Source organism: Loxodonta africana, chromosome 1, assembly GCF_030014295.1.
Source record: "Loxodonta africana isolate mLoxAfr1 chromosome 1, mLoxAfr1.hap2, whole genome shotgun sequence".
Classification (NCBI taxonomy): Eukaryota; Metazoa; Chordata; class Mammalia; order Proboscidea; family Elephantidae; genus Loxodonta; species Loxodonta africana.
In genome coordinates this window covers 216,022,343-216,037,481 of record NC_087342.1, presented here as the reverse complement: position 1 = coordinate 216,037,481, position 15,139 = coordinate 216,022,343, and the positions used below count along the sequence as shown (strand labels likewise).

Below are 15,139 nucleotides of genomic sequence, written 5' to 3'. Positions count from 1 at the left end.
CTGTTAGTTATGTGACTTTGGAAAGATTTAATCTTTCTGTACCTTAGTTTCTTCATCTGTGAAATGGGGATAATAATATCTGCCTTAAATTGTAAAGATTAAATTAATTAATGCATATAAAGTGTTTGGAAACTCATAAACACTTTATCCCCCACCTGTCTGTCAGTTTGTCTTACTGTGGGGGCTTGCATGTTGCTGTGATGCTTGAAGTTATGCCACTGGTATTCAAATACCAGCAGGGTCACCCATGGTGGACAGTTTTCAGCTGAACTTCCAGACTAAGACAGACTAGGAAGAAGGACCCAGAAGTCTACTTCTGAAAAGAATTAGCCCATGAAAACCTTATGAATAGCAGCAGAATGTTGTCTGATGTTGTGCCAGAAGATGAGCCCTTCAGGTTGGAAGGCACTCAAGATATGACAGGGGAAGAGCTGCCATCTCAAAGTACAGTTGACCCCAATGACCTGGATGGAATCATGCTTTTGGGACCTTCATTTGCTAATGTGGCACAACCCAAAATGAGAAGAAACAGCTGCAAACATCCACTAACAATCAGAAAATGGAATGTACAAAGTATGAATCTAGGAAAATTGGAAATCATCAAAAATTAAATGGAATGCATAAACATTGATATTTTAGGCAGTAGTGAGCTGAAATGGACTGGTACTGGCCATTTTGAATCAGACAGTCATATAGTCTACTATGCTGCAAATGACAACTTGAAGAAGAATGGCATTGTATTCATGGTCAAAAAGAACATTTCAAGATCTATCCTGAAGTATAACACTGTCAGTGATAGGATAATACTCATACACCTACAAGGAAGAACAGTTAATACAAATATTATTTAAATTTACCCACCAACCACTAAGGCCAAAGATGAAGAAACTGAAGATTTTTACCAACTTCTGCAGTCTGAAATTGATCAAACATTCAATCAAGATGCATTCATGGTTACTGATGATTGGAATGCAAAAGTCGGAAACAAAGAAGAAGGATTGGTAGTTGGAAAGTATGGACTTGATGATAGAACCAATACCAGAGATCAAACAATAGGATTTTGCAAGACCAACGACTCCTTCATTGCAAAAAACTTTTTTCACCAACAAAAATGGCAAGTATACACATGAACTTCACTACATGAAGTACACAGGAATCAAATTGACTACATCTGTGGGAAGAGACGATGGAAAAGCTCAATATCATCAGTCAGAACAAGGTCAGGGGACAACTGTGCAACAGACCATCAATTCCTCTTATGCAAGTTCAAGTTGAAACTAAAGAAAATTAGAAAAAGTCCACAAGAGCCAAAGTACAACCTTGAGTATATCCCACCTGAATTTAGAGACCATTTCAAGAATAGATTTGAAGCATTGAACGTTAATGACTGAACACCAGACAAGTCGTGGAATGACTTCGAAGACATCACACATGAAGAAAGAAGCCATTAAAAAGACAAGAAAGAAAAGACCAAAATGGTTGTTAGAAGAAACTCTGAAAGTTGCTCTTGAATGTTGAGTAGCTAATGCATAAGGAAGAAATGATGAAGTCAAAGAGCTGAACAGATTTCAAAGGGTGGCTCTAGAAGACAAAGTAAAGTATTATAATGACATGTGCAAAGAGCTGGAGATGGAAAACCAAAAGGGAAGAACATGCTTGGCATTTCTCAAGCTGGAAGAACTGGAGAAAAAATTCAAGTCTTGAGTTTCAATAGTGAAGGATTCTAAGGGGAAAATATTAAAAGATGCAGGAAGCATCAAAAGAAGATAGAAGGAATACACAGTCATTATACCAAAAAGAATTGGTCAATGTTCAACCATTTCAGGAGATAACATATGATCAGGATCCGATGGTACTGAGAGAAGTCCAAGCTGCACTGAAGGCATTAGCTACAAACAAGCCTCCATGAATTGATGGAATACCAATTGAGATGTTTCAACAAGTGGATGCAGCACTAGAAATGCTCACTACCTATGCCAAGAAAGTTGGAAGACAGCTACCGGGCCAACTGACTAGAAGAGATCCATATTTATGCCTATTTCCAAGAGAGGTGATCCAATTGAATGCGGAAGTTGCAGAACAATATCATTAATACTACATACAAGTAAAATTTTGCTGAAGGTCTTTCAAAAGCAGACGCAGCAGTAGATTGACAGGGAAATGCCAGAGGATGTGGAACCAGGAATGTCATTGCAGATGTCAGATGGATCCTGGCTGAAAGCAGAGAATACCAGAAAGGTGTTTATCTGTGTTTTATTGACTAAGCAAAGGCATTCGACTATGTGGATCATAAATTATGGATAACCTTGCGGAGAATGGGAATTCTGGAGCACTTAATCATGCTTCTGAGGAATTTCTACTCAAATCAAGAGGTAGTTGTTCGAACAGAACAAGGGGACACTATGGTCGAAAGTCAGAAAAGGTGTGCGTTAGGACTGTATCCTTTCACCATACCTATTCAATCTGTATGCTGAGCAAATAATCTGAGAAGCTGGACTATATGAAGAAGAACAGGACATCAAGATTGGAGGAAGACTCATTAACAACCTGCATTATTCAGATGACACAACCTTCTTGGTGAAAGTGAAAAGGACTTGAAACACTTACTGTTAAAGACCAAAGGCCACAGCCTTCCGTATTGATTATACCTCAACATAAAGAAAAATCCTCACAACTGGACCAATAAGCAACATCATTATAAATGGAGAAAAGATTGAAGTTGTTAAGGATAACATTTTACTGGGATTCAGAATCAACACTTATGGAAGCAGCAGTCAAGAAATCAAGACACATTGCACCGGGCACATTTGCTGCAAAAGGCCTCTTTAAAGCGTTGAAGAGCAAAGGTGTCACCTTGAAGACTAAGGTGCACCTGACCCAAGCCATGGTGTTTTCAATTGCCTCATATGCATGTGAAAGCTGGGCAATGAATAAGGAAGACCAAAGAATTGTGGTGTTGGTGAAGAATATTGAATTCACCATGGACTGCCAAGTGAATGAACAAATCTCTCTTGGAAGAAGTATGACAAGAATGCTCCTCAGAAGAAAGGATAGCAAGACTACATCTCCATACTTTAGACATATTATCAGGTGGGATCGGCCCCTGGAGAATGACATTATGCTTGGTAATGTAGATGGTCATCTAAAAAGAGGAAGACCCTCTATGAGATGAATTGATCCAGTGGCTGCAGCAATGAGCTAAGGGTAACAATGATTGTGAGAATGGCGCAGAAGCGGGCAGTGTTTCATTCTATTGTACATAGGGTCTCTATGAGTCAGAATCTACTCGACAGCAGGTAACAACCTAACAGCAACAAACTATAGCTATTAGTTTTTGCTCTTCATTGTTGTTGTTAGGTGCCATCGAGTCAGTTCCAGCTCATAGTGGTCTTAAATATAACAGAATGAAACATTGCCTTGTCCTGTTTCATTCTCACAATTGTTTCTGTGTTTGAGCCCATTGTTGCAGCTAGTATGTCAATTTGTGTCATTGAGGGTCTCCCTCTTTTTTGTTGACCCTCTATTTTACCAAGCATGATGTCCTTCTCCAGCAATTATTCCTTCTTCATGATGTGTCCAAAGTAAGTGAGACAAAGTCTTGCCATCCTCACTTCTAAGGAGTATCTGGCTGTACTTCATCTAAGACAGATTTGTTTTTTCTCATGGTATATTCAATATCCTTCACCAACACCACAATTAGTATGCAGCAATTCTTTTTCAGTCCTCCTTTTTCATTGTCCAAGTTCCATGGCTTGAGTCATAAGACCTACCTAAAATTATGGGTATATATATTTTTTTGTTGAGTCGGTCTCAACTCATGGCTACTGCATACACAATGAGTTCAGACCATTGTGTTCCATAGAGTTTTTATTGTCTGATTTTTAGGAAATAGATAGCCAGGCCTTTCTTCCTAGCCTGTCTTTATCTGGAAGCTCAATTAAACCTGTTCAGAATCATAGCAACACACAAACCTCTACAAGCAGATGATGGTGATGGTGCTTGAGGTGTACTGGCCAGGAATCAAATTTGGGGCTCCAGCATGGAAGGCAAGAACTCGACCACTGCACTACTACTGCCTCCTCTGGGTATATATTTACTTACTTTAAAACTTAACCATAGATCACTTGCATGTAACATTAAACCCATGTTAACTATTTTGAATTAATTCAGTATGCAAAAGGGCTTAACTTAATTATATATTCCTGAGCATTTATTTGTTTAATCAAGTGATGTCATACATTTTTTAATTGCATGACCCCCGAACACAGAACTGTTGGAGTCTCTATATCATCCAAGTTTTGCCAGCTTCTACTGTAGTATCACACCAGAGGATGAGATTGTTCCATGACAAAAATCTGTGGAAAAGTACGAACTTCTAAAATTGTTTTAAATGTAAGTAAAGTACTCATAAAAAACAAGTGCTTCAGCCTTTCCTCTTTCCACCATCTTAGAACCTGTGGAGGCCTGCTGGGAATAGAACTTCAAACCAGCAAATATGTCCAGAAGGCTGTGGTTCAAGGCCGTTTTTGCTGTCTATAAGCGGGTTCTCTGGAACCAGAGGGAGCACAGAGCTTTTCTTAAATGTGAAGGTGTTTATGCCTGGTGGCGTAGTGATTAAGTGCTACGGCTGCTAACCAAAGGGTCGGCAGTTCGAATCTGCCAGGCGCTCCTTGGAAACTCTATGGGGCAGTTCTACTCTGTCCTATAGGGTCACTATGAGTTGGAATCAACTTGATGGCACTGGGTTTGGTTTTTTGGTTTTGGTTTATGCCTGAGATGAAAAAAGATTGTATTGAGGCAAGAGATGTGCTTATGTGTACAAAGCAAAGCATGACACAATGACTCTTGATGGCAAACTTAACAAAACCACAGTAAGCTGGGAAAAGGTAACTGGTGCCCATGGAAGCAGTGACATGGCTCATGCCAAATTCTGAAACTACCTTCCTGATAAGGCCATTGGACACAGAATTCATGTGATGCTATATCTCTTAAGGATTTAATAAATAAAACTGTGGATTTGTTTAAATAAATAAATAAATAAATGCTTCTATTAAGTCCAGATCAAGTTTACATTCGATTCAGTGATCCTGAAATACCCAAAGAAATGTGCAATGACTGTATATCAACATGGCATCAGAAAAAAGAAAGCATGAGACAGTGCATTCATGAGCTTTTAATAAGGAACTCTGGTTAAAAATTTGCTGCATAAGAAAACATGAGACATTTTAGACAATGTTATAATTCTGATTAAATATAATTTCATTAAACCAAGACGTATAAATATAATTTGGAGTTCTATCTTTGGTCTATGAAAGAAGACTCATTGAACTCAATCTTTCAGTTTCTAATAAGCCAGATATAGTGACTTTTTTCAGCTCCAAGTGAAACATAAATGAAAATGAAAATTTAATTTCATTTACATATAAATTGAATTGTATCCAGTTATAGACAATTGCTGCTTGAAATTGGAAAAAAAAAATACAGCATTTCAAAGGCTTTGGAAAAAGAGAAATTTGAAGAGGACCTAGTTGAAATTAACAACCCAGTGACCACTGATGACTCCATTTACAGCCTCAGTTCTGGCCTTGGCCTTTATGATCCTGTGTATACAGTATCCCAGAGGAACGTAGATTCTCACACAGATCTTTTCAGCAATGGCATTTGCAAAGAAGCCCTCAGCATCATATGAGGGCCATGTTCAAGTCCTGAGACCCACGGGGAAATCCCCAGTGAAGATTCTGCTGAAATGGGACTAGGTTTCCTAGTACTACTGTATGAGTTCACACAGGAATATATAGAGAAACAGGTACTCCTTAAACACTTCCAGAGCACCTTTTAAATGCTAAGCCTCATGCTAATCCCCAAAGAGTCAGCATCGCTGGGACTGAGGAACTAACAATTTGAAAGGTGTTGAGGTATGAGGTATTGGTGGTTCAGTGGTAGAATTCTCACCTTCTATGCAGGAGATTTGGTTCGATTCCTGGAAAATGCACCTCAAACAAAACCACCACCTTTATATCACTGGAAATTTTCATTTTGCTGTGACGGTGAACAGGTCTCAGCTGAGCTTGCAGACTAAGATGGACTAGGAAGAAAGGCCTGGTGTTAGAGCAGCACCCCACTCTCAGAACAAAATTCTGTCTTAGTCATCTAGTGCTGCTATAACAGAAATACCACAAGTGGATGGCTTTAAGAAGAGAAATTTATTCTCTCACAATCTAGTAGGCTACAAGTCCAAATTCAGGGTGTCAGCTCCAGGGGAAGGCTTTTTCTGTTGACTCTAGAGGAAGGGCCGTGTCATCAATCTTCTCTTGGCCTAGGAACTTCTCCGAGCAGGAACCTCAGGTCAAAGGACACACTGTGCTCGTGGGACTGCTTTCTCGGTGGTATGAAGTCCCATGTCTCTCTGATCGCTTCTCTCTTTTATATCTCAAAAGAGATTGGCTTAAGACAGTATCTAATCTTGTAGATTTCATAAATATAACTGCCATTAATCTATCTCATTACATTCTAGTGACAGGATTTACACCATATAGGGAAATCATACCAGATGACAAAATGGTGGATAACCATACAACACTGGGAATCATGCCCTAGCCAAGTTGACAGATATTTTTGGGGGGACACAATTCAACCCATGACAAGTGATGAAGTGGTGAAGAGCTCAGCTGCTAGCCAAAAGGTTGGCATTTCAAATCCACCCTATGGGACGGTTCTACTGTGTCATAAAAGGTCACTATGAGTCAGAATCGACTTGACGGCAGTGGGTTTTGTGGATTTAGGTAACACTAGCCAAAGAATAGACAGAACAATGGAACAGAATATAAAGCTTAGGAACAGACACTGGTGTTTATAAAATGTTAGTAGATGATAAATATGAGTTTCTAAACAATGAGAAAATGATAGGTCATTACATTGGGTCTGGGATAATTAATTATTTGGAAAATAATAAACTTCTAAAACCTCTTGCCATATACCAAAAATAAAATCCAAATGAAAAAAATATACAAAAAGAGTGAAAACATAAGCAAATGAAAACAATAACTGTATATTTTTGGTAAGGAATTCCTAAGCATAAACCTACCTGTCTTCTTCTCTCCCATAAAGAAAAATACAAATGATCTCTGAAAACTTCTGTACAACAAAAACTATCATAGCTAAAATAAAAACAAAAATGACATTAATAAAATGTTAGTAACACGTGGAAAAAGGTTAACAGCCTTAATACACAAACAGTTTGTAAATTCATAAGAAAAAAAATACCATTTCCCATGAAGGCAGGAGGTGGAGGGGAGCCAAGCTGCCTGGCTGCTCTGACCAGAGAAAGCCTGGCTGACAAGGGCTGATGTTCAGGGCCAAAAGGAACACGTCGGGGCGGGGCAGCTCTGTTCTGCTCAATCCAGGCTCCACGCTCCCTCCACCTCCTAAAAGCACTGGGGGAGCAGGGCAGCTGCAGGAGAAGGGAGATTTGGGGGGTGTAGGGAATACAAAAGGAGCTCTGGTGGCACAGTGGTTAAGCGCTCAGCTGCTAACCAATAGGTCAGCAGTTTGAATCCACCAGTCGTTCCGTGGAATAAAGATGTATATGTCAGTCTGCTTCTGAAAGGAAACCCTATGAAGCAATTCTGCTCTGTCCTATAGAGTCGCTATGAGTTGCAATCAACTTGATGGCAATGGGTTTGGTTTTTGAGGAATACTACGTCTTTTCATACCAGCTGATTCCGTCAGAGAAACATGACCCTGTGTAGTGAGTTTTTACCGGTTGCCTTCAAGTTGATTACAACTCATGGCAACGCCATGTGTTTCAGAGTAGAATTGTGCTCCATAGGGTTGTGTGTGTGTGTGTGTGTTTTAGGTCAAAGTTTACAGTTCAAGTCAGTCTTTCATACAAAAACTTATACACACCTTGCTATGTAGCCCTAGCTGTTCTTCCCCTAATGTGACAGCACACTCCTCCTCTCCACCCTGTATTCCCTGTGTCCATTCAACCGTCTCCTGTCCCCCTCTGCCTTCTCATCTCACCTCCAGGCAGAAGCTGCCCACATTGTCTTATGTGCCTACTTGAGCTAAGAAGCTCACTCCTCACCAGTATCGTTTTTTGTCTTATAGTCTAGTCCAATCCCTGTCTGAAGAGTTGGCTTTGGGAATGGTGCCAGTCTTGGGCTAACTGACAGTCTGGGGGCCATGATCTCTGGGGTGCCTCCAGTCTGGGTCAGACCATTAAGTCTGGTCTTTTTATGAGAATTAGAGGTCTGCATCCCACTGTTCTCCTGCTCCATCAGGGATTCTCTGTCGTGTGCCCTGTCAGGGTAGTCATCTGTAGTAGCCTGGCACCATCTAGTTCTTCCAGTCTCAGACTGGTGGAGTCTCTGGTTTATGTGGTCCTTTCTGTCTCTTGGGCTCACATATACCTTGTGTCTTTGGTGTTCTTCATTCTGACTTTGCTCCAGGTGAGTTGAGACCAATTGATGCATCTTAGATGGCTGCTTGCTAGCATTTAAATCCCAGATGCCACTCACCGAAGTGAGTGTTTTCTTAATGCATTTTATTATGCCGGTTGACCTAGATGTCCCCTAAAACCATGGTCCCCAGACCCCTGTCCCTGCTACTCTGGCCTTTGAAGCATTTGGTTGTATTCAGGAAAGTTCTTAACTTTTGGTTTAGTTTAGATGTGCTGACCTCCCCTGTATTGTGTGTTGTCTGTCCCTTCACCTAAAATAGTTCTTGTCTACTATCTAATTAGTGAATACCCCTCTCCCTTTCTCCCTCCCCAACCTCATAACCATCAAAGAATATTTTCTTCTGTGTTTAAACTTTTTCTTGAGTTCTCATATAGTGGTCTCATACAATATTTGTCCTTTTGCAACTGACTAATTTCACTCGGCATAATGCCTTCCAGGTTCCTCCATGTTATGAGAAGTTTCACAGATTTGTTGTTCTTAATCGTTGTGCAATATTCCCTTATGCAAATATACCATAATTTATTTATCCATTCATCTGTTGATGGGCACCTTTGTTGCTTCCATCTTTTTGCTATTGTAAACAGTGCTGCAAGAGGGCTCTTATTTCTCTAGGATATAGAAACCCTGGTGGTGTAGTGGTTAAGTGCTACGGCTGCTAACCAAAGTGTCGGCAGTTTGAATCCACCAGGTGCTCCTTGGAAACTCTACGGGGCAGTTCTACTCTGTCCTATAAGGTCACTATGAGTCAGAATCGACGCGACAGTACTGGGTTTTTTTTTTTTTTATATATATTCCAGGTAGTGGGATTCCTGGGTCATATGCTAATTCTATTTCTAGCTTTTTAAGGAAGCGCAAATTGATTTCAACAAAGTGGTTGTGCCAGTTTACATTCTCACCAGCAGTGTATAAGTGTTCCGGTCTCTCCATAACCTCTCCAGCAATTATTATTTTGTGTTTTTTCATTTAATATAAGCCTTGTTGGGGTGAGATGGTATCTCATTGTAGTTTTGATTTACGTTTCTCTAATGGCTAATGATCATGAGCATTTCCTCATTTATCTGTTAGCCACCTGAATGTCTTCTTTGGTGAAATTCCTGTTCATATCCTTTGCCCATTTTTTAATTGGGTTATTTGTGTTTTTGTTGTTGAGTTTTTGCAGTATCATGTAGATTTTAGAGATCAGATGCTGATCGGATTTGTCATAGCCAAAAACATTTTCCCAGTCTGTAGGTAGTCTTTTTACTCTTTTGACGAAGTCTTTGGATGAGCATAAGTGCTTGATTTTTAGGAGTTTCCAGTTATCTAGTTTCTTTTCTGGTGTTTGTGCATTGCTAGTAATGTTTTGTATACTGTTTATGCCACATATTAGGGTTCCTAGCATTGTCCCTGTTTTTTCTTCCATGATCTTTATTGTTCTAGATTTTATATTTAAGTCTTAGACCCATTTTGAGTTAGTTTTTGTGCATGGTGTGAGGTTTGGGTCTTGTTTCATTTTTTTGCAGATGGATATCCAATTATGCCAGCGCTATCTGTTAAGAGACTGTCTTTTCTCCATTTAACGGACTTTGGGCCTTTGTCAAATATCAGCTGCTCATATGTGGATGGATTTATGTCTGGATTCTCAATTCTATTCCATTGGTCTATGTACCTGTTGTTTTACTAGTACCAGGCTTTTTGACTACTGTGGCGGAAAAATAGGTTCTAAAATCAGGTAATGTGAGGCCTCCAACTTTGTCCTTCTTTTTCAGTAATGCTGTACTTTTCCAGGACCTCTTCCCCTTCCATGTGAAGTTGGTGATTTTTTTCTCCATCTTATTAAAAAAGTCATTGAAATTTGGATTGGGATTACTTTGTATCTATAGATAACTTCGGGTAGAATAGACGTTTTCACGTGTTGAGTCTTCCTATCCATGAGAAAGGTATGTTTTTCACTTACATAGGTCTCTTTTGGTTTCTTGCAGCAGGGTCTTGTAGTTTACTTTGCATAGGTCTTTTATGTCTCTGGTTAGATTTATTCCTAAGTATTTTATCTTCTGGGGAGCTATTGTAAATGGTATTGATTTGGTGATTTCCTCTTCGATGTTTCCTTTGTTGGTACAGAGGAATCCAAATGATTTTCGTGTGTTTATCTGGTATCCTGATACTCTGCTAAATTCTTCTATTAGTTTCAGTAGTTTTCTTTTGGATTCTTTGGGGTTTTCTGTGTATAAGATCATGTCATCTGCAAATAGAGATACCTTTACTTCTTCTTTGCCAATTTGGATGTCCTTTATTTCTTTATCTAGCCTGATTGCGCTAGCTAGGATCTCTAGCACAATGTTGAATAAGAATGGTAATAAAGGGAATCCTTGTCTGGTTCTCATTCTCAAGGGGAATACTTTCAGACTCTCCCTATTTAGGATGATGTTGGATGTTGGCTTTATATAAATGCCCTTTATTATGTTGAGGAATTTTCCTTCTATTCCTATTGTCCTGAGAGTTTTTATCATAAATGGGCGTTGGACTTTGTCAAATGCCTTTTCTGCATCAATTGATAGAATCATGTGGTTCTTGTCTTTTGTTTTATTTATGTGATGGATTACACTGATTGCTTTTCTAATGTTAAACCACCCCTGCATAAAAAAAAAAAAAAAATACCTGGTATGAATTCCACTTGGTCATGGTGAATTGTTTTTGTGATATGTTGTTGAATTGTATTGGCTAGAATTTTGCTGTGTTTGTGTATAAGCTCATGAGGGGTATAGGTCTGTAATTTTCTGTTTTCGTGGTGTCTTTACCTGGTTTTGTCCATAGGGTTTTTAATGTCTGTGTCATTCTTTAGTGGCAAAGCCCCTCATCACCACAAATGTCAAATAGGGCAACTCTGTGCAGAAATCTTGCTCTACCTCCTCTTCTAGTGCTGGTGACACTTTGTATTGTCTTCCTAAGCCATGAGCCTTACATTGAGTAGTGACTTTAGCGATCTCCTAAAGAAGGAGGTTAAGTCATCTTTCTGAATGTTTTTTCTTTAAATGCATTTAAAAGCTACTTCTTTCAGTATTGTTGCATCAATTCTGACCCATAGCAACTCTAAAGGACAGAGTAGAACTGCCTCACAGAGTGTCCAAGACTGTAATTTTTACAGACTACCACATCTTTCTCCCAAGGAGTAGCTGGCTCGTGGGTTCAAACCACCAACCTCTCAGTTTGCAGCTGAGTGCTTAACTGCTCTACCACCAGTGCTCTTTGGAAAGATATTAGAGACATTTAAATTAGGCACTAAAAAAACTGGCAAAGGCATTTCCCTCATGGTGTTTTAGCAAAAGAAACTCCAGTTTTCCTTTTTAGTTTTTAGTTTGTGGCCTGCATGGAGAGGTGAAGTATGTGGTTCCTTAGGGATTTTTGTCTTTTCCAAAGAGGGCCATGTAATGCAAGTTTTTTGATCCACTAGCCTTTTCTAAAGCTCTGTGACAAGGTGTGCTGGCAGTCAGAAAAAAGCCTGACCTCCCCGATGTTAAAAGATGACTTTCCATGCAATTTTAAACAATTTTTAACAATCTTACTTCTCTGGAATTATTCTTACCATTTCTCAGAGGTGAAATCTCAGACAAGACCTGATGTATATTTTAGCCGATTAATAATTCAAGCCATGGGATTTTAGAAAATCTTGATGTCCATATTTAAGGTTTCATCCTCTTTTAAAAATTTTTTATTTATTTGGTTGTTGTTAAGAATATACACAGCAAAACATACACTAATTTAACAGTTTCTACATGTAGCATTTCATCACCTTTTATTAAACAATCTTAGTAATGAACATTGTTTATGGTATAATAGCTTTGCAGTAGTAGTCACTGATGCCAAATGGATTCTGCCCCTGGTAGCTTATTTATGGCTGCGCTATAATCTTAAGCAGGACACAAAGAAGAGACTATTGCTGATTTAGTTATTAGACATAAGCACAAAGGGTTAGGAGCTTCGTGGGCATTATTCATTGACAATAATCTGTAGCCTGCTATGAACAATGCTGCATGCCGTGAAAATATAGCAAGAGTACCTTCATAAATAATGCCAGAAGCACTAGCTGTGCCAAGGCAGAATATATCAATGGCAAGTTAATGTGGTAGGCCACTGAGTTTGCTTAATTGTACAGGCTGATTTACCCTGGGCAAATGAAAAGAATTGCCTTAGCTCAGCGCAAGTTTTGAGTCGGTATAATCCTACGCTTTTCCCCCAACCCCAGGCTTTACACAGATCCTTCTAATGATGATGCAATTTCCTTGGCTCTTACTAAATTTTATCTTCTTAAGGTATACAGTAGTGTTGTCTTTCTTCTTTTGGTAATAGAAGTGGAACATGTTTTCTTCTCTCATAATTATCTTCTACCAGCACCAGAAATGGATTTTTAGCCTGTCCAGAGATGTCAAAGTCTGCATATTTTTAGGCTGTTTGTATGCATAGAAGGCAGCGGTCTAAACCCATTGCCCAACCTATGCGTAATAGTGGGTATAACACACACTCAGGCCATAGCCCTGAAATGGAAAAGTGAGGGATAAAATTACTGTTATGGATTGAACTGTGTCTCCCCAAAATATGTGTTGTAAATACTAATCTCTATGCCTGTGATTATAATCCCATTTGGGAATGGACTTTCTTTGTTATGTTAATGAGAGTGGATAAGTCTAGTGCGTGTCTTGAGTCAATCTCTTTTGAGATATAGAGATTGAACATGCAAGTGAGTGAGCAGAGATGGGGTAAAATAGATGCCAAGACACATGGAGATGTCTAAGGGACCAGGAAGCAAACCAGGAAGCAGAAGTGGAAGATTTAAAGACCTTTCCCCTGATAGGACAGAGAGAGAAAGACTTTCTTTTAGCACCCTGAGTTTGGACTTCTAGCCTCCTAAACTGTGAGGAAATAAATTTCTGTTTATCCAAAGCCACTCACTTGTGATATTTATGTTATAGCAGCACTAGATAACAAAGACAATTTCTTTCTGGAAATTCCTCTCCAAACCGTGATTATACGCCATATGCTTATGAAGATAAGAGAGAGGGTTTCCATGGGATTACCCAAGAAAGGGTGAAATGTTCCAAGAATCATACCAAATGACATTGTGGCCCACTAAAATATATCCATACCCTAATCCCTGGAACCTGTGAATATGTAATATTGTAAGGCAAAAGGGACTGTGCAGGTATGATCAATGATTTCCAGATGGGAAGATTCTCCTGGATCATCCAGGTGAGTTCAATGTCATCACTTATCAGTGGAAGAGGAGGACGGGAGAGTCAGTGTCAGAGTGAGGCCACAGGAGAAAGACTCAACTAGCCATTGCTGGCTTTGAAGATAGAAGGAGGCCAGGAGCCAATGAATGTGGGCAGCCTCTAGGAGCTGGAAAAGGCAAGGAAGTGGATTCCCCTTAGCAACATATAAGTCTCCACTGACAGGCAGGTGGTGGGCGCACATGAAGTGCATTGGCCAGGAGTAGATACTGGGTCTCCAGCATGGAAGGCGAGAAAGGCCTTTCTAGACCATGTTAAAGATTTGGGATCATATTCTAAGAGAAATGAGATGCCAATAGAGACTTTTTAACATTGAGTGACATGATCTAATGGATCTTACAATTTGCTGAGTGGCTTTGAAATAGTTCAAGTGTTTTGTAGCATTTACATTTTTAACCAAAAGCAAATTTAGAGATCATCTAGCTCAAGTCTCTCTTTTTAATGGAAACCGATGCCTACATTGGCTGGTTCACTTGCCTGTATCACAAATCTGTCTACAGACAGATTTTATATTATAAGATTAATTCCCCACCCCGCCTTGTAGCTGCTGGAAAGGTGCCTGACAAAGAGTAGGGCCTGCTCCTATACTTTTTACTGTGCTATCCACCACTTGTGCCTGACTATTGATTTTTCTTCAATATTGGTCCTTCTTTTCTTTCTTACCCCTTTTAAATGAAATCATTGAGGAATCAATATCTATTGTATAGGTCCTAAAGAAGTTCTCACGACTACTGGAACTGCGCTCAGAAATTAGAAAGAAAGAACTCATGAGAAATAGATGTTCTCCTGCACTCTTCTTCATAACCTTATACTCATGAATGGCTTCTTCTAGGTCATTCATGTTGTTTTATGAAATAAGCTATTTCTAGTAACAACCTGCATAATCTTTTGATTTTTTTCTTTTCATTTGCCAAAGACAGAAAAGGATAGCACTGAAAATTGGATGGCAGGCAGTTGCTAGGCACCAAGCAGACATTCAGGAAAAGGCAATGACACAAAAAGATTTAAAAATAAGCACAACCATTTTAAACTTTAACCACAAATCCAACGATGTGGATCAAGTTATCTCATTACTAGTATTCCTCAGAATTTTAACAAGGGAAGCGGGATCATATTTTTTGAACTTGTAGTGCTCTATCAGTTGTGTATAAAATATAGTTATTTTTCCTCATAATACATTTGCCAGGGTTACTAAAATGTACTTGATAGTTTTCAGGTTTAGTGGTTGGATGAGTGGGCAGTTTTTTAAAAACAAGGTCAAATTTTTCGTATTTTTGAGCAAATAACTCACATGTTATACTTTTTGTTTTGCTATGCATATTACATATGTGGACGCGTTATTTACGTGGACATATTATTTGTGAAAAAATACATTACGTCATTCAAAGTTTAATAGAGTTGGCTTGAAGGTTT

At 39.1% G+C, this 15,139-nt stretch overlaps 1 pseudogene; it reads left to right on the top strand.

The window, feature by feature from the left end:
• Positions 1–4,495: 4,495 nt before the first annotated feature.
• On the top strand, positions 4,496–5,000 carry LOC100658160 (large ribosomal subunit protein eL33-like; annotated as a pseudogene).
• Positions 5,001–15,139: the final 10,139 nt, after the last annotated feature.